A 16,474-nucleotide genomic window follows, 5' to 3' on the forward strand; every position below is an offset into this window, starting at 1 on the left:
AACACAAGATAAAGTGTAGTCCAATTGACTGGAAATAAACATAAAATAGTCCCCAGCACAAACATTTTTTTAAAGTTATGAACTGTGTGTAACTAACCTTTTTTGTTTTTTTTTCTTTGCAACTTTTTTGACTCGACCTTCAACATCTGCACGCTGTAGCTCCGATTCGTTTCCGCATGTCCTCCCTTCCTCTTGCGCTGCAACAACTATATTTTCTGTATCCACATAGACAGCACGGAATGAGGCTCCATCGTCTCCCTGAAACATAGTACTTTCATTACTATGTATCAAAATATTGTTAGCATAAAACACACGTGAGGACGAACACACAGGTACATCTCAATAGCCAAACACGATTTAAACATTGTGTGCAACAATCAAACGACAAGTATTCGACCAGTGATGATCTATTTCGATGGAGCTGTCAGTATCCATACCTCTGGCTCTGCATGGACTGCCATAAATGGTTGTATTGGAGAGGAGGCATCAGTATCTCCCTGAAACACAGTACTTGCGTTAGTATGGTTTTCAATATTGTAAACATAACACACACTTGGGGTCGACGGTACAGGTACATATGAAGAGATAACCACAAATGATGCATTGTCTAAAACAATCAAGGAAAATATAAATATGCAGATTTCATCGACTTATTTCTCTGATTCCTTTACATCTGCATCATCAAAATGGGATGTTGTGATTGTAGTGGAAGCTCCGTCGTCTCCCTGAAACACAGTACTTGCATTAGTATGGTTTTCAATATTGGAAACATAACACACACTTGGGGTCGAACGCACAGGTACATATAAAGAGATAACCACAAATGATGCATTGTCTAAAAGAATCAAGGAAAATCTACATTTGATCACATTTCATCGACTTATTTCTCCGATTTATTTACATCTGCATCATCTAAATGGGATGTTGTGATTGTAGTGGAAGCTCCGTCATCTCCCTGAAACACAGCACATGCGTTAATAGGGAAGAAAGTATAGCAAATGGAATCACGTTATATGATCACGCATGATGGAGCTGTCAGTATCCATACCTCGTGCTGGTGAAGAATATCTATGGATGTTGCAAATGTAGTGCGCACTTCCGAAAGCTGTTGCGCCGATTCGTATACGCATGGTCCCGCTTCCACTTCCCCTGGAATTACTTGAATGTCAGGCTCTGCATCAAGTGCAGGAGTTGACGCTCCATCAACTGCCTGAAACATAGTACTTGCATTAGTGAGGATTACAATAGTGAAAACATAACACACACCTGGGGTCGACAGGACAGGTACATATCAACGGCTAACCACGAATGAAACATTGTGTAGAACAATCAAACGACAAGAATTCCAGCTCTGATGATAACGCTCGATGGAGCTGTCAGTATCCATACCTCCTGCTGGTGAAGAACATCTAGAACTGTTGTAGATGTGGCGGACGCTTCAGCATCTCCCTGAAAGACAGTACTTGTATTAGTAAGGATAACACTAATTATAACTGAAAACAAACACCAGTGGACGATAACTAAGGTGTATATCAATTGGAAAGCACTAACCAAACATTTGGTAAAATAATTACACAATAGAATAAAACTATTACTTGACATGCATAAAACAAGTCTGTAGCAGATTAGCCTAGTAAAATTACCTGATACGCGCTAGAAGTGGTTGATAACTACGACCACGTCAAGGATGTAGAATGTTCTTGCTTCAGATTCAAGGGATAGCCAATAAATTGTAAAGGTAAATTAATGATTGATAATGAAATGCCAATATTAAAAATAGCCATGTAAGGCGACAGAATACTTGAAAAATGCTCAATACAGCACAGTTCCCTGTTCCCATGTATATATATTTCGTTTGTGGGTTATGAAATCGAAAAATAATATATTGATAAATGTCATTATTCAAAAAGCTATACACTCATATCAATATCGAAATTATTACAAGGGATAGAACACCTACAATATCAATTAATCCATTCGGCTACCTACACACTACCGCAAGGCCTAAAGCTAAATCCGGACACTTGACTCACCGTTGGCGGAATGTGGACGAATAGAGTGGGAATAGCGTTTTCGAGCAATTTCCGTGCCGTTCACCGTTTATTCTTCTTTGTTACCCAAGATGTGTACATGTCCAAGGAAAAGTGCCGGCTGCAGATGCGGTATCGATCACCCCTCTTGTCCTAGTTGGACTCTACTTTCCAGCTCATCCAGTGGATATCTGCAATGTCTGACCCATTCTCTTATTCGATCAACAGTTTTCGGGAATACATGCATTGTAGTGCCTTCAGATTTCGCATGGGTCTTCGAAGGGCAACCGCTAATCAAACAGGCAGGCATTGTTGATAAATCTGAAAAGTAAATATCGACATTATTATACAATCTTCATGAATAAAGATTTGATACAAAAGTAAATGAATCATACAATGATCAATGCAAGGTTTGTTTTGGTCGCAGGAACTATACCAGTTCATTATGTGCGGCTTAGTATTTGCATAAATTGCAGAAATGTATAAATTATGTGACTAAAATCCGAACATGTGACTCGTCGCTTGGATGTTCTGTCTTGCACGAGAAGGAAACATGCTTACATTATAGACTGGACCCCCGAAGGATGCAATTCGATGACAATAGACACAAATGAAAATAAATAGATCTATTGATAGCATAGCAATGGAAACTCAAGTCAATAGCAATGAGACCAATGAACATAGCACTATTGTGTACTCTACTCGCAAATAGATAGAAATTTAAAAATCTTAGAAATATGACTAGGATACATGGCCTTACCTTGACCAACAAACAGTTGGATTCAGCAAGCAGAGCAGTATGTTGCAGGAGAATAGGTGGGTGGCCACAGGTAGCACACTGATGGGTTTGCTCTAAGCGGTCACAGAAGTTCACGGATAGCACGACGACGAGCAGATTAGTGTAGATCTCAGTGGTTGCCAGGTAGCACGTTCAGGAGTTGACTTGCAAAGCACAAAGATGTTCTCATGAGACATATCAAGTGGTTTATAAAGTATTAGAAACAGGCGTGTGTTTGTGAATGAATGACGTATGTATGTTGTGGTGTTAGGGGGCGGCCTGCTTCAAGGGGAGGCCTGGCTGGAGACACGGGGTCTGAGGAGGCCATGTGACCGATGGCCCCTTGGCGTGGGATACCTTTTGAAGTGTACATGTAGTTTGGCACCTTGGCCGTTCGCCCCCCAGACAGCCCCACATGCCAGCGCTCATCCACGGGTGCAAACTGCCTTTGATAGTATATCATTGCTTATCAATAACAAATGCCACATACCGGAGATTCTTGTGAGCACAGACCCACACTTCAACCGGTGGATTATAGTGGTCAAGACCCTTAACCTAAGGCCTGTATAATCCAATGGCATTATCGAGAATATTTTATGTTAGCTTAGATAGATAGTGACCACCCTGCTTCACAGCGACCAGACCTTCACCCATTCGGAGCACAGATGTCTGACGTCCATCCTTGAATGGAGACACACTTGATTCATTTACAAAATCGAAACAACCGTTGTTAAAATATATGTGGTGTTTTATTTTGTATCTTATTTTCATGACACAAAAATACAAGACTTTAAAGATTATACAGGCCAGGTTGTAGCACAGCGAGAGAAAATCCCCTGTACTGACCGCTGTCACTCGGGAACGTTTCTCTTATGGCACGAACGGCACAGGCAGGTATTACTCTTCGAACAGTGAAAAGGAATGAAACAAACTGTTTTTAAATGACCAGGATAAGTTTAATAAACGTTTGTTGTCAATGACAATTCTTGTAACTAATGGCATTCTGCACAGACAAATGCTATCTAGACAATGCACACTATTGAACGACTTTCATGCGTTACTATGATATGAATATATAATTTTGGATATAGTGAAGAACATGAAATAGGAGTGGCATGACAAGCAGAGTATACTTACTCATTACTCGGATTACGAGGACGAACAGTTGCGCGAAGTTCGTGCATAAGCACGATCATTATTCTCAACACGGCCCATGTGAGGCAGGCTGCCCTGAAGTCTGGCAGCTCGGTGATGCATTGCGGTCGTGGCTCGCCTTCCGAAATGTAGGCCAGGCATCCCGAGTTTTCTCGGCAGCAGCAGTTCTCGTCCTCGGTTGGCATTAGCTTGCACCGATTGCATGTGCACCAGGTGGAGATGCCGTCCATGCGACTAGGCCCAGGCTCTTCATCTGTTGAATCGTCCTCCCAACTGCCGTCCGAATCCCCATCGTTTTCGCGTGCTTCCCTTTCCAGTAGTTCCTCCTCTGTATACTCGGGCTCGTACATGTAGGGCATTATTGTAGCCATTGTGTGGTAAACAAAGTAAAATAATTTACAGAGATGGTACAGGTGTTCACACGGGCTACAAGCGGCGAAGGTAGCTGACCAGAGCACAGAAACGAGTCACAGAATACTCAAAGTAACACAGAGAGAGGAATGGAATCGAAAATCTGCTGCTGTGTGTTGGGAAACGGTCTGTTTATACTTATTGAGGAAAGAGGCGTCCTGCCATTTCCATGGCAACACGTCATTAGCTGAGGCGCAGCGATTGTTGACACGAGACGTGCTTTGGCATTGGGAAATGGGCGGTACGAGTCTGCTGATGTCAGGCTCAGGGGCGGGGGATTTGATTTAGTGCCGCAGAAGCAGGTCAGCCAGGGCGATGCGGCAAGTGATAGGATTATCACAAAATGGCAGCTCCCTGGTGCCTGTTTACGCGTGTGTTTAATGGACGAAAACTCGGGTAAGGTCCATAGGAAAGTTTTCTAAAATCAAGCCACTTAGGCTTAAAAAAACATGGCCGACCCGTAGGGACAATACAAATTTTTACTAGACCATGCCTTTAATATGTGAGATTGAGTTAGTATTAACACTTTTGAGGCATTGCAGGGGTTATGTTGTGCAATACAACAAAGACTTTTGGCACTACAAAATTACATTTCACCATGCACGTTATATTTGGTCCTAGCAAAACCAATCCAAATGGTAACAATTTGTTTGTGTACATCATTGTTGGTAAGGGTGGAAGTTTAGCGCTTAGTGTTCAAATGTGAACCAAGTATGACAGAGAGATCATAGTGATTATGTCTGCAAATATGCAAAGGTTGTGTACCCTCGAATGTTTAGGTTGGGGTCGTGCTTGATATATCTAAATAAGGGGAGGTTGTGCCTGCCAAACATTGAGAATCTGGGTGTCAGATTAATGTTGTGCTTAAAAGTAGGGGTTACGCCCAAATGAAGATGTTATATGAGGTCATGCCTCAGCACGGGTTAATGGGGTGTGGTGACGCCTGCACTCATCTATATTTTTGGGAGTGGTAGGTTTCCCAAAATATTTAGTAAGAGATCACGCCTCTACCAGGTGGTAATGATTAGGTCGCGCCAAGGACCATTTATTAGAAGAGGGAGGGTTCCCTAAAGTTGTCATGGGGAGGTAGTGCCTACCGTCTTTTATCCTAGGTGGGATAATGATTTATAGAGGTAAAATGAGAGGTCACACCTCCAATGGGTGATGGCTGGATCGCGCCTGCGCCATCTGAGTACCCAAGTTGATAGTGGGGTTTATCCTGCGACATTTGTTAGAGTAGCACACCCTCTTTTAAAGGTGCAAGTTGCTGTGCGAATATGCATTGTGTTTTTGTGAGAAAAGGGGATGTGTTGTAAAGTAGATTCATTTATGTGTCTGTGTATGAAGTAAGAGAGGGAGATATGTTGTAAAGTGCTTATCTGTGAATCCAAGAGCTGGGAGAATGCTGGAGTCGTGCTGTAGAATGTTGTGCTGTGAATGTGTGTGAAGGTTCCAACTTGTGTAAATTAGAGCTGGGCCTGCATGGGTGATCGATCGAGTGGTGTTCCTCTAAGGTTCTTAATGTAACTATTTATGAAGCCAAGAATAAAGCATAAGTGTTTGACCAACAAAGCGTACCGGTGCTACGTTATATCAAAACATAACAGGGGTCACACCAGAAAAACAAGGTTCATCTAGTCCTCTCAGCTTCTAAGCATGTGTCACCCAATTTTAATCTGGCTTGATGTCACAAATACAGGTTCCCCTCCAGAAACCTATCAGACATTTCCATTGGTCAGTTTGGGTAAATTATATATAGGGAATGCATAGGTTAGTTTAGTGATTGGTTAGCTATGTCCTGTGACTCCTTCTAGGACCACCTCTACTAGCACCTGTCTACAATGTTGCAGGGTCGCCGAAAGACCATTGGCCCTTGCAACAAATTATATCCCCACGTAAAAGGTGAATTTGGATTGGCCGGAATCTGTCCTCTCAGCCCTTGGACCCTAGGCAGTTCTCTTACTGAATATACCTCTTCAAGGTAATGAGCAAGAACATGGAGGTGTGAAGCGTTCCCTAACGTTGCTATTCTCTGATAACCCATGCTTGTTAGAGTGCAGTTAGTTAATGAAATGTGGACAACACTTGTATCTTCTTCTCTACTGGTTCTCTGGAGACAGTCTTCTCTGTCTGGGTCACGTGTGTCGAGCCCACAAAGCAAAGCCCTTTTGTCTGTAATTATGAAGATTTTAACCAGAATTTATGCAAGTGGCTCACTTTCTCGGTAGCTGAAATGTTCCTGCTTCCACTTTGTCTGTGGCTGGGTGTCCTGTTTCTACTCACCTCGAGCTGCGGCAATCGTGTCAGCTTGTCTCTGCAGTCAGAATCTTTTTCTCCTTGTTGTTCATTTCAGAGGCTTATAACTTCTACAATAATCCTCATGACTTTTCCATGTTAGTAGCAGTTAAGCATGTGCAAGCTAAATTTATAAATTCTGTGAATCTTGCGGCAAGATATGGATATAGAGATATGTATAAGTGGGTCATACGTGTGTGCTTCCTGCCTATATGCAATAAACTAGTGCAGGTTTAAGTAGCTTCATGAATGGATGAATATGTACTTCATGTATAAATGCAGCTACGTCATGATGTCAGTGATGACATCATTGGTTTTTTGATTCGCCAGTCAATCGACCCTACAAATTGGTGTTAATTCCATGGGCCTCATTACAAGTAGGGCGCAAAGTGATACCGGGCACCGGTAATGACACCAGTGCCAGTAATCCCTTTGCGCCTGTAAAGACTGGAGGGGGGTGTCTGTACTTCTGCTCTCTATATGGTAGAGGAGAGGCAAAGAGGACCCCAGCCAAGATTCTCTATGCGGTAGCTATGGACGAGCAATCAAGGCCTAGCTTCTCAGGAGGTGATGCAGGCTGGTTCTTAAGTACAGTGTAGTCCCCAAACTCCCACAAAGGAATGTCCACACACTGTGTTACTGAAAACACAGTCTTTATATAATTAATATTCAAAGGTATGTACACTATCCCAATAACACAATTTGTACTCAGAAACCACCAATGGTAAATATATACAATTCTAAAGTGGTACCACAAATATTATCGGATCTCATTAAAGTGCATCAACTTTACTGTTAGAAAGTCACACAGATCAATAACAAGGAAACCAGCAATAGAGATAGGAAGGAAAGCAAGATGGTTGACACAATTGGCAGAATACTAGCCCCGTACCACTAGACACAGTTCTGTGTGGAGATCCCCCCACCTGGGCAACCTGTAAAATAAAGATATAGCACAAGCTCAGTCCATATATTGATCAATAGTCTTGTTCTCTCCTATAATGTTTTTTACCCCCCCAATGTACCCAGTGGAGTAGAGTTCTTCGAAGAAGCGTTGATGGATCCTTCTTGAGTGACCCCCTTTCAAGCAGGAGTCACGGATCGTCGAGAGGCATCGAAGAAAGTGAACTTGGCATTGAGGGCGTCGATGAGAAGTTCGAGGGTGCCGAGACCACGGGGTCGATCCAGGCGGTGCTCGTCGGCGACATCCTGCAAGGATGCGGTGTGCGGGGCACCTCAGCGATTGATTGTTCTGGACCGCAAAGAGTTTCAGAAGAACTGTGGCCCAACATGGGCGTCGAGTCGTCAAAGTCTTTGTGTCCTTCAGGTGGCGGGAAACCCACCGGCGGATTCTCCTTGGCGCGTCGGCGGCCTTGACTCTCTCTGGCAGGATAAAGCGGTTGTCCGTGTGGACAAGGGATTCCTTTGATTCAAATGTTCTTAGGCAAAAGAGCGGGCGGCTCCGGTCGTCGGCGGCACGGCATCAAACGGTCCCCTCTTCTGGGGCAACACCACTTCGACAGTCCTCCAGTGGTTACACAAACCTGCGAACCCTGGTCAACGGCAATGGACTTCAACAGCGGCGAAGTGCTGGTGCTTCACTTCGTTCACTTCAGCGGTCCCCGTCTCCGGTCGGCAGCCTTTCGAGGGTCTGACTTCCGGGGAGCTTCGGCGAAGGTTAGCGGTGCTCGATGATCCCTCGGAGCACGGGAAGAGGGCGCCTTACCAGGTTCTCTCTCGGATCAGTCTTCAACGAATTCGGCAGCTTTCAGATCAGGTTGAAGCAAACAGCAAGTCTTCTTCCAGCTGGGCGTCAAGCATCAGCAGTTCCAGTTACTCTTCAGGTGTAGACACAGCTTCTGAACAATTTCCAGTGGTGAGAGGTCCCCAGATATACTATTCTGCCTCTCATCCACACTGCTGGGTCACACTCAGCAGCCAATCATACAGAAGGGCATTCATGCAGTCAGTCAGCCAATCAGGCACACAGTGTATTCAGGCCATCCTCCTCCCTCTCAGACACTCACAACAAGGAATGTGGATCGGGACAAGTACCCAGCCATTCAACACTACGCACTGCATTCAGGCCAGTTTCGGGCAGGGCTGTCTCAGTCTTTGTCTTTCATACCAGAAACCAGACAGCCACAACAAGAAGTGCATATTGGTCACGCACTCCATTCACCCAGGTCCCATCCAGAGGGTGTACCCACAACATACAGTCACTGGGAAGGCTCCAGCCAGTCTGGACTGGACTTCACAACATCACCATATATGGAACGTCCACCCAACAGCCAGTCAAAGGGGAAGGGACAGAGTCAGGGCTTCCCAGGACTTTGGGAAAGCAAGGTAACAGGCAATAGAAAGCAAGAGGCCACAGGGGCCATCTTGTTTTCTATCAGGAATCAACCGATTCCAATTGCAGGGCCTGGGTATCCCAAAATGGAGGATACTCAGAGCACCTGTCAAATTCAGCATGGAGCTGCCACCAGCCCATACCCTGCTCTGTGGGCCACCCACAGGGGCCCAAAAACATACACTAGGGGCACAGGGTTGTACCCCCACCCATGGGTGCCATAAGGGTATCCCATGGGTCTGTACACCAAACCAAAAACAGGAAGAGCTGCACTGCCAGGAGTCCCACATGGACTCCTGGGCAGAAAACAAAACAGAACACAATGAAAAAGGACTACAGGACAAGGACGGGGAGGCCCTGTCCCTCCAATGCATTTCCAGCATCACAGCGCCCTACTACGAGTTCCCTTTGCGGGTCCTTCCTTTACGCCTGCTTTTAGCAGGCGTTAAGGACGGGACCCGCAAAGGGACACCGGGGTCAATAACGGTACTGTAATTTACGGTACCGTTATTGCTGCCTTCCCCCTTCCCATTGAGCCCTATGGGGGCTCAAATGGGAATGGGGAATGGCCCTGGTGAATAGGGAACTACTGGTCCCTCTGACCTCGGAATGAACCGGTAATTACTTCATTCACCAGGCCGGAGTCGGAACGATTTTGGAGGCAGCCATGCCGCAAATAGCAGCGTGGTTACCTCCAAAGTCAGAATGAGGCCCCATGTCATCCAAATCATTAATTGGGTATGGTCTGGTTGTCTAAGAGAATACAGCTTTTCACATCTGCGATACATTGAAGATTGCGGTGATGGACCTAGGAGTGAGGCACATCTATGGTTTCTCTGTCTTTGTGTCGAGAGTGGTGCAGGGGGAATGGGGGAAGAATTGTCCCGTCGTCTATAAGGCGACCTGCAGCACAGAAGAACCGAATGGCAGCCAACTGCAAATTACCAAAAGCCAACACCTACTTCTGTCATTGCACTTGTCACCACTGATAATCATCAACAAAAACCAAAGTAATCATCCTCACCTCCCAAGAATTGTCAAGGTTCACATTGAGTTTCAACTTTGTGGGCCATCCACAGACGGCATAGCAACCCAACCAAGGAGACCACAGGGACAGACCTTCACTGCTGCCTTTCAGACACTGTTTGGTTCCCTTCTACTGCTCAGCATTGATGACCAAGTGACTGTTCTTTAAGAGGGGGTCCATCCTCGAGGGGCCTCACCATGTAAAGCTGAGAGACTCCACCACTTCACATTCTAGCTTCTGTGAAGAGGAAGAGGGGCTTCCCCTTTAGGCAACCTCCAAGAGTCTGAGATTAATCTTGCATCCAGCTCACCTGTTCCTTCCCAGGTACTTTGGGGGTGGTGGGATCTGTAGCAACAAAAGTAGACAATTTATGAACAGAAAAGGACTGGGCATTGACATAAAAAGCAAAGTACAACTTACCCTTTTATTGCAGGTTGCCCAGCTTGAGGGATCGTCTCCACACAGAAATGCATTTTTTTTTTACCCAGGAAAGTATTCTGCCAGTGTTTCAAGTAATTTTCCTACAATTATACAAGTGTTGTTTTAAGGTTAAACAGTGTGTAGTAATGTTATTGTTTTTTTAATAACGGTTACCAGTTGGTGCATTATTGCTGACCTAAGAATATCTGTGGTCTCCAGAGTCGTTTTTTTACCAGCGCCCGGGAATGGGCAATTGCCTGGTCATTATGGCCCTGCCGGACCCCGTAATTTCCCATTCCCGGGCGCCGCAAAAAATGGTCCCATTCCCATTCAAGCCCAAAGGGCTCAATGGGAATGGGGAGGCTGGGGAGGCTGGATGCACCGGCACCTCCCTTGAGTCTCAGCCTTGGATTCTCGCCCAATATTACTAATTGAGAGCCTCGGATGGGTTGCCTCTGTGCTTCTAACCCAACCATATAATAGTACAGATAACACGCTCCAGTCTTTACACTGGGCTATATTGTAAACTTAGTCTGGGGGAGTTAGACATGTTGTTATAATAGCATATATATAACATGTTTATGTTAATGACAACGTAATATATGTAATATCAGTACATGTATTTATTAGTGTAAAATATGTAATATTTAAAATGTTAAAATCAATAAGTGAAATATTATTAGATCATGTTTGAATGAGTATGCTTATTAGATTAAGCATGCCCCTTTGCAAGCTGCACATTATATTTAATGTGGGTATGTATTGTTATGTGTACAGTGATAATGTTATCTGTACTGTTTATCATACACATCTGTTTAAGTTGTTACGCTTATGAAATATACGAAGTGGTACAAACATTACAGCACATAAGTGATTATTAAAGGAATATTATCATTAAAATGGGCCATTCTTTAAAAAGCAGTAGTGCCAAATAATGATGCATTTTAAAGTAAAATGTGTACATGAATAGGGTTATAATGTGAAGTTAACCTTTTTTAAGCTGTACATTATGCAAATGTGGTTAAATGTTTTGTTTATTGTGCGCTAATGATGTTATTGATAGTGTTTTACCATACACACCTGTTAAAGCTGTGAAGCGTATAAAGTGTGCACACTGGTTGAACATACAAATGGTACGCTTTATTTTACTTGGCTGTAAAACATAGACAGTTGTTGAACTGCTTTATACAAAATGTTTATTATTGTTCATTTGGAATATGGAATGCACAGTTTCTGTGACCACATGTGCATTGTAATTTGTAAAGACCCTTGTTAAATATTAAATGTGCCTAATGGATAGCTATTTAGGGTACACACTGGTAGAAGTTATGAAGTGTCTGAACCATGTAAAGCAATTAGTACACTAGTGCATAAATGTGTATTTGCCGTTAATATATAGGGCTATACAGCATTACAAAAATGGTAATTGGATTCCCAGGATACGTGTTAAAAATTGTGGATGGACGAGATATGGCGGGTGAAGCTTAAGTATACCAAGTTCACCATTTCCCAAGCTCTTGGAGGACACCCACCGGGCTCTGGGTTATAACTGTTGCTCAGGGAAGAGACAACAGTGAGCAGGATCCCAGAGGAGGTGTAAACTGGCATACGTGGCACTGCGACAGGCACAAACTTCCATTGTAAGCGCATCACCCTTATGCAACCACTCACATCAACATCTCTGCCCCCCACTCAACTCTTGAACAATGATTGCACCTGTCGCAAAGGGAACACAACATGAACGCATACAGTCCATGACCCATACCCATTCCAATTACACCACATCATCTAATGGCGTGAAGGACATGCAACAACACAAATGCCATATACAGATAGCCACAGAATATTCATCCTTATTCTGCACACAAGTCGCAATCTCTCGGGGAACACAACACCACCACAGGCACATGAATCACCGACTCCACAAAACCACAAACAACTTAGTCACATGGACATCTCAAAGACACCCAACGGTAGCATTCCATCATGCAACATGTGCCACTTGTTCACTGCCAACAATAGACATATCCCACACCACCCCTACATGAGCAACTCCACCACTACCAATTAAGCCATGACCTAGGCCCTGGCGTGCTCAATAACCATCCGAAGTCAAGTCACATGGACAAAAAGGACACGACAACTACATGCAATGCACCTTTCGCCACACACATAGGGCCTCATTACAACCCAGGCGGTAAGTTCCCTACTTTACCACCATGGTGTAAACTCTGTTTACACCATGGTGGATGGCGGATTTACTGCCCCATTCCAAGGTGAGTGGGGCGGTAAATCCCCATTCCCCATTTACCCTTCCCCATTCCCATTTTTGCCCCATTGGGCATAATGGGAGTGGGGAAGGCGCTAATTACGGCACCGTAAATTACGGTGCCGTAATTAGCACCAAGGCGGGTTAGCGTCTTGGATTTTAACGCCTGCTAAAAGCAGGCGTTAAAATGGTAATCAGGCGTTAAGGGTTAACGGCGCCGACGGCGCTGTTAAACCCTTAACGCCTGGGTTGTAATGAGGCCCATAGACATGCAATGAGTCATGGGGCTGCCACTATGCCAACACACAGAAACACCTAATGCATCCCCATGTTTACTTCACATGCACCACTCATCACCAATAGATGCACCAGTAAGTCTACAAGGGTCAATCATACATATATGACAACAGTGGGTTGACGGTGCAATGGGAAGATGCTTAAGGACAATATGCATGCCAAGATATTTAACAGTAATATAACTTCCAAATCATTAGTATGTGATGGGCTGACATATTTCTTTCCACTTCACAGCCATGATTATGGAGGAAATGGCCCTAGTGGAAGATTTCAACAGCAGTGAGGAGGGAGAACAACAACTGCCTGTCTGGAGCATACCCATTGAGGAGGCAAAGGAAGAGTGAGGGGGACACATCTCCCGCACAAAGGAGGACCACTGTGCTGAATCAGCACCTAGAATCGCCCAGCCTGTAGAGGAAGCAACCCCAGTGTTGCTGGCTGAGGACAGCATGCTTTTAGTGCAGGCAGAGGAATCCTGTGAATGTACCACCATTGGACAGTACCCACATCTCACGTCCCCCCACCAGCACTGGCAACAGGGTGCCTCACCTGTAGAGGGACCAAGGACCTTGAGCTGAGGTGCTGCACCCACCGGACCCCACCCTCAGGAAGAGAAACACTTCCGCAGCCTGCAGGACCATCAAGGGTGTACCAGTAAAAGTGGCTTGACTTTTTCCTGGAGCAGCAGTGGCTGATGGTCCGGACAGTGGGCTTGGTAGGGAGCAAAATACAGCAGGAACTCACTGGAGTGTCCTGCCAGTTTGATCCCACAAATAACACTGGTAAGGACATGGGCCAAAATGTATTCAAACTGGACACAACCAGCGAGAACATCGAGACCGCAAATGATGCGCACATGTGTTACACCTAGGAGTGTCAACCAGACTTGAGGTGCTGATGTCAAGGCGCAGCGCAGAGTGGAGAAGACCTGAGATGGTGGACAGGGTCATGTATCCAATTGGCTCCCCACAAAGCAAAGCCCTTTTGTCTGTAATTATGAAGATTTTAACCAGAATTTATGCAAGTGGCTCACTTTCTCGGTAGCTGAAATGTTCCTGCTTCCACTTTGTCTGTGGCTGGGTGTCCTGTTTCTACTCACCTCGAGCTGCGGCAATCGTGTCAGCTTGTCTCTGCAGTCAGAATCTTTTTCTCCTTGTTGTTCATTTCAGAGGCTTATAACTTCTACAATAATCCTCATGACTTTTCCATGTTAGTAGCAGTTAAGCATGTGCAAGCTAAATTTATAAATTCTGTGAATCTTGCGGCAAGATATGAATATAGAGATATGTATAAGTGGGTCATACGTGTGTGCTTCCTGCCTATATGCAATAAACTAGTGCAGGTTTAAGTAGCTTCATGAATGGATGAATATGTACTTCATGTATAAATGCAGCTACGTCATGATGTCAGTGATGACATCATTGGTTTTTTGATTCGCCAGTCAATCGACCCTACAAATTGGTGTTAATTCCATGGGCCTCATTACAAGTAGGGCGCAAAGTGATACCGGGCACCGGTAATGACACCAGTGCCAGTAATCCCTTTGCGCCTGTAAAGACTGGAGGGGGGTGTCTGTACTTCTGCTCTCTATATGGTAGAGGAGAGGCAAAGAGGACCCCAGCCAAGATTCTCTATGCGGTAGCTATGGACGAGCAATCAAGGCCTAGCTTCTCAGGAGGTGATGCAGGCTGGTTCTTAAGTACAGTGTAGTCCCCAAACTCCCACAAAGGAATGTCCACACACTGTGTTACTGAAAACACAGTCTTTATATAATTAATATTCAAAGGTATGTACACTATCCCAATAACACAATTTGTACTCAGAAACCACCAATGGTAAATATATACAATTCTAAAGTGGTACCACAAATATTATCGGATCTCATTAAAGTGCATCAACTTTACTGTTAGAAAGTCACACAGATCAATAACAAGGAAACCAGCAATAGAGATAGGAAGGAAAGCAAGATGGTTGACACAATTGGCAGAATACTAGCCCCGTACCACTAGACACAGTTCTGTGTGGAGATCCCCCCACCTGGGCAACCTGTAAAATAAAGATATAGCACAAGCTCAGTCCATATATTGATCAATAGTCTTGTTCTCTCCTATAATGTTTTTTACCCCCCCAATGTACCCAGTGGAGTAGAGTTCTTCGAAGAAGCGTTGATGGATCCTTCTTGAGTGACCCCCTTTCAAGCAGGAGTCACGGATCGTCGAGAGGCATCGAAGAAAGTGAACTTGGCATTGAGGGCGTCGATGAGAAGTTCGAGGGTGCCGAGACCACGGGGTCGATCCAGGCGGTGCTCGTCGGCGACATCCTGCGAGGATGCGGTGTGCGGGGCACCTCAGCGATTGATTGTTCTGGACCGCAAAGAGTTTCAGAAGAACTGTGGCCCAACATGGGCGTCGAGTCGTCAAAGTCTTTGTGTCCTTCAGGTGGCGGGAAACCCACCGGCGGATTCTCCTTGGCGCGTCGGCGGCCTTGACTCTCTCTGGCAGGATAAAGCGGTTGTCCGTGTGGACAAGGGATTCCTTTGATTCAAATGTTCTTAGGCAAAAGAGCGGGCGGCTCCGGTCGTCGGCGGCACGGCATCAAACGGTCCCCTCTTCTGGGGCAACACCACTTCGACAGTCCTCCAGCGGTTACACAAACCTGCGAACCCTGGTCAACGGCAATGGACTTCAACAGCGGCGAAGTGCTGGTGCTTCACTTCGTTCACTTCAGCGGTCCCCGTCTCCGGTCGGCAGCCTTTCGAGGGTCTGACTTCCGGGGAGCTTCGGCGAAGGTTAGCGGTGCTCGATGATCCCTCGGAGCACGGGAAGAGGGCGCCTTACCAGGTTCTCTCTCGGATCAGTCTTCAACGAATTCGGCAGCTTTCAGATCAGGTTGAAGCAAACAGCAAGTCTTCTTCCAGCTGGGCGTCAAGCATCAGCAGTTCCAGTTACTCTTCAGGTGTAGACACAGCTTCTGAACAATTTCCAGTGGTGAGAGGTCCCCAGATATACTATTCTGCCTCTCATCCACACTGCTGGGTCACACTCAGCAGCCAATCATACAGAAGGGCATTCATGCAGTCAGTCAGCCAATCAGGCACACAGTGTATTCAGGCCATCCTCCTCCCTCTCAGACACTCACAACAAGGAATGTGGATCGGGACAAGTACCCAGCCATTCAACACTACGCACTGCATTCAGGCCAGTTTCGGGCAGGGCTGTCTCAGTCTTTGTCTTTCATACCAGAAACCAGACAGCCACAACAAGAAGTGCATATTGGTCACACACTCCATTCACCCAGGTCCCATCCAGAGGGTGTACCCACAACATACAGTCACTGGGAAGGCTCCAGCCAGTCTGGACTGGACTTCACAACATCACCATATATGGAACGTCCACCCAACAGCCAGTCAAAGGGGAAGGGACAGAGTCAGGGCTTCCCA

Source organism: Ambystoma mexicanum, chromosome 7p (genome assembly GCF_040938575.1).
Source record: "Ambystoma mexicanum isolate Mex_15411 chromosome 7p, UKY_AmexF1_1, whole genome shotgun sequence".
Classification (NCBI taxonomy): Eukaryota; Metazoa; Chordata; class Amphibia; order Caudata; family Ambystomatidae; genus Ambystoma; species Ambystoma mexicanum.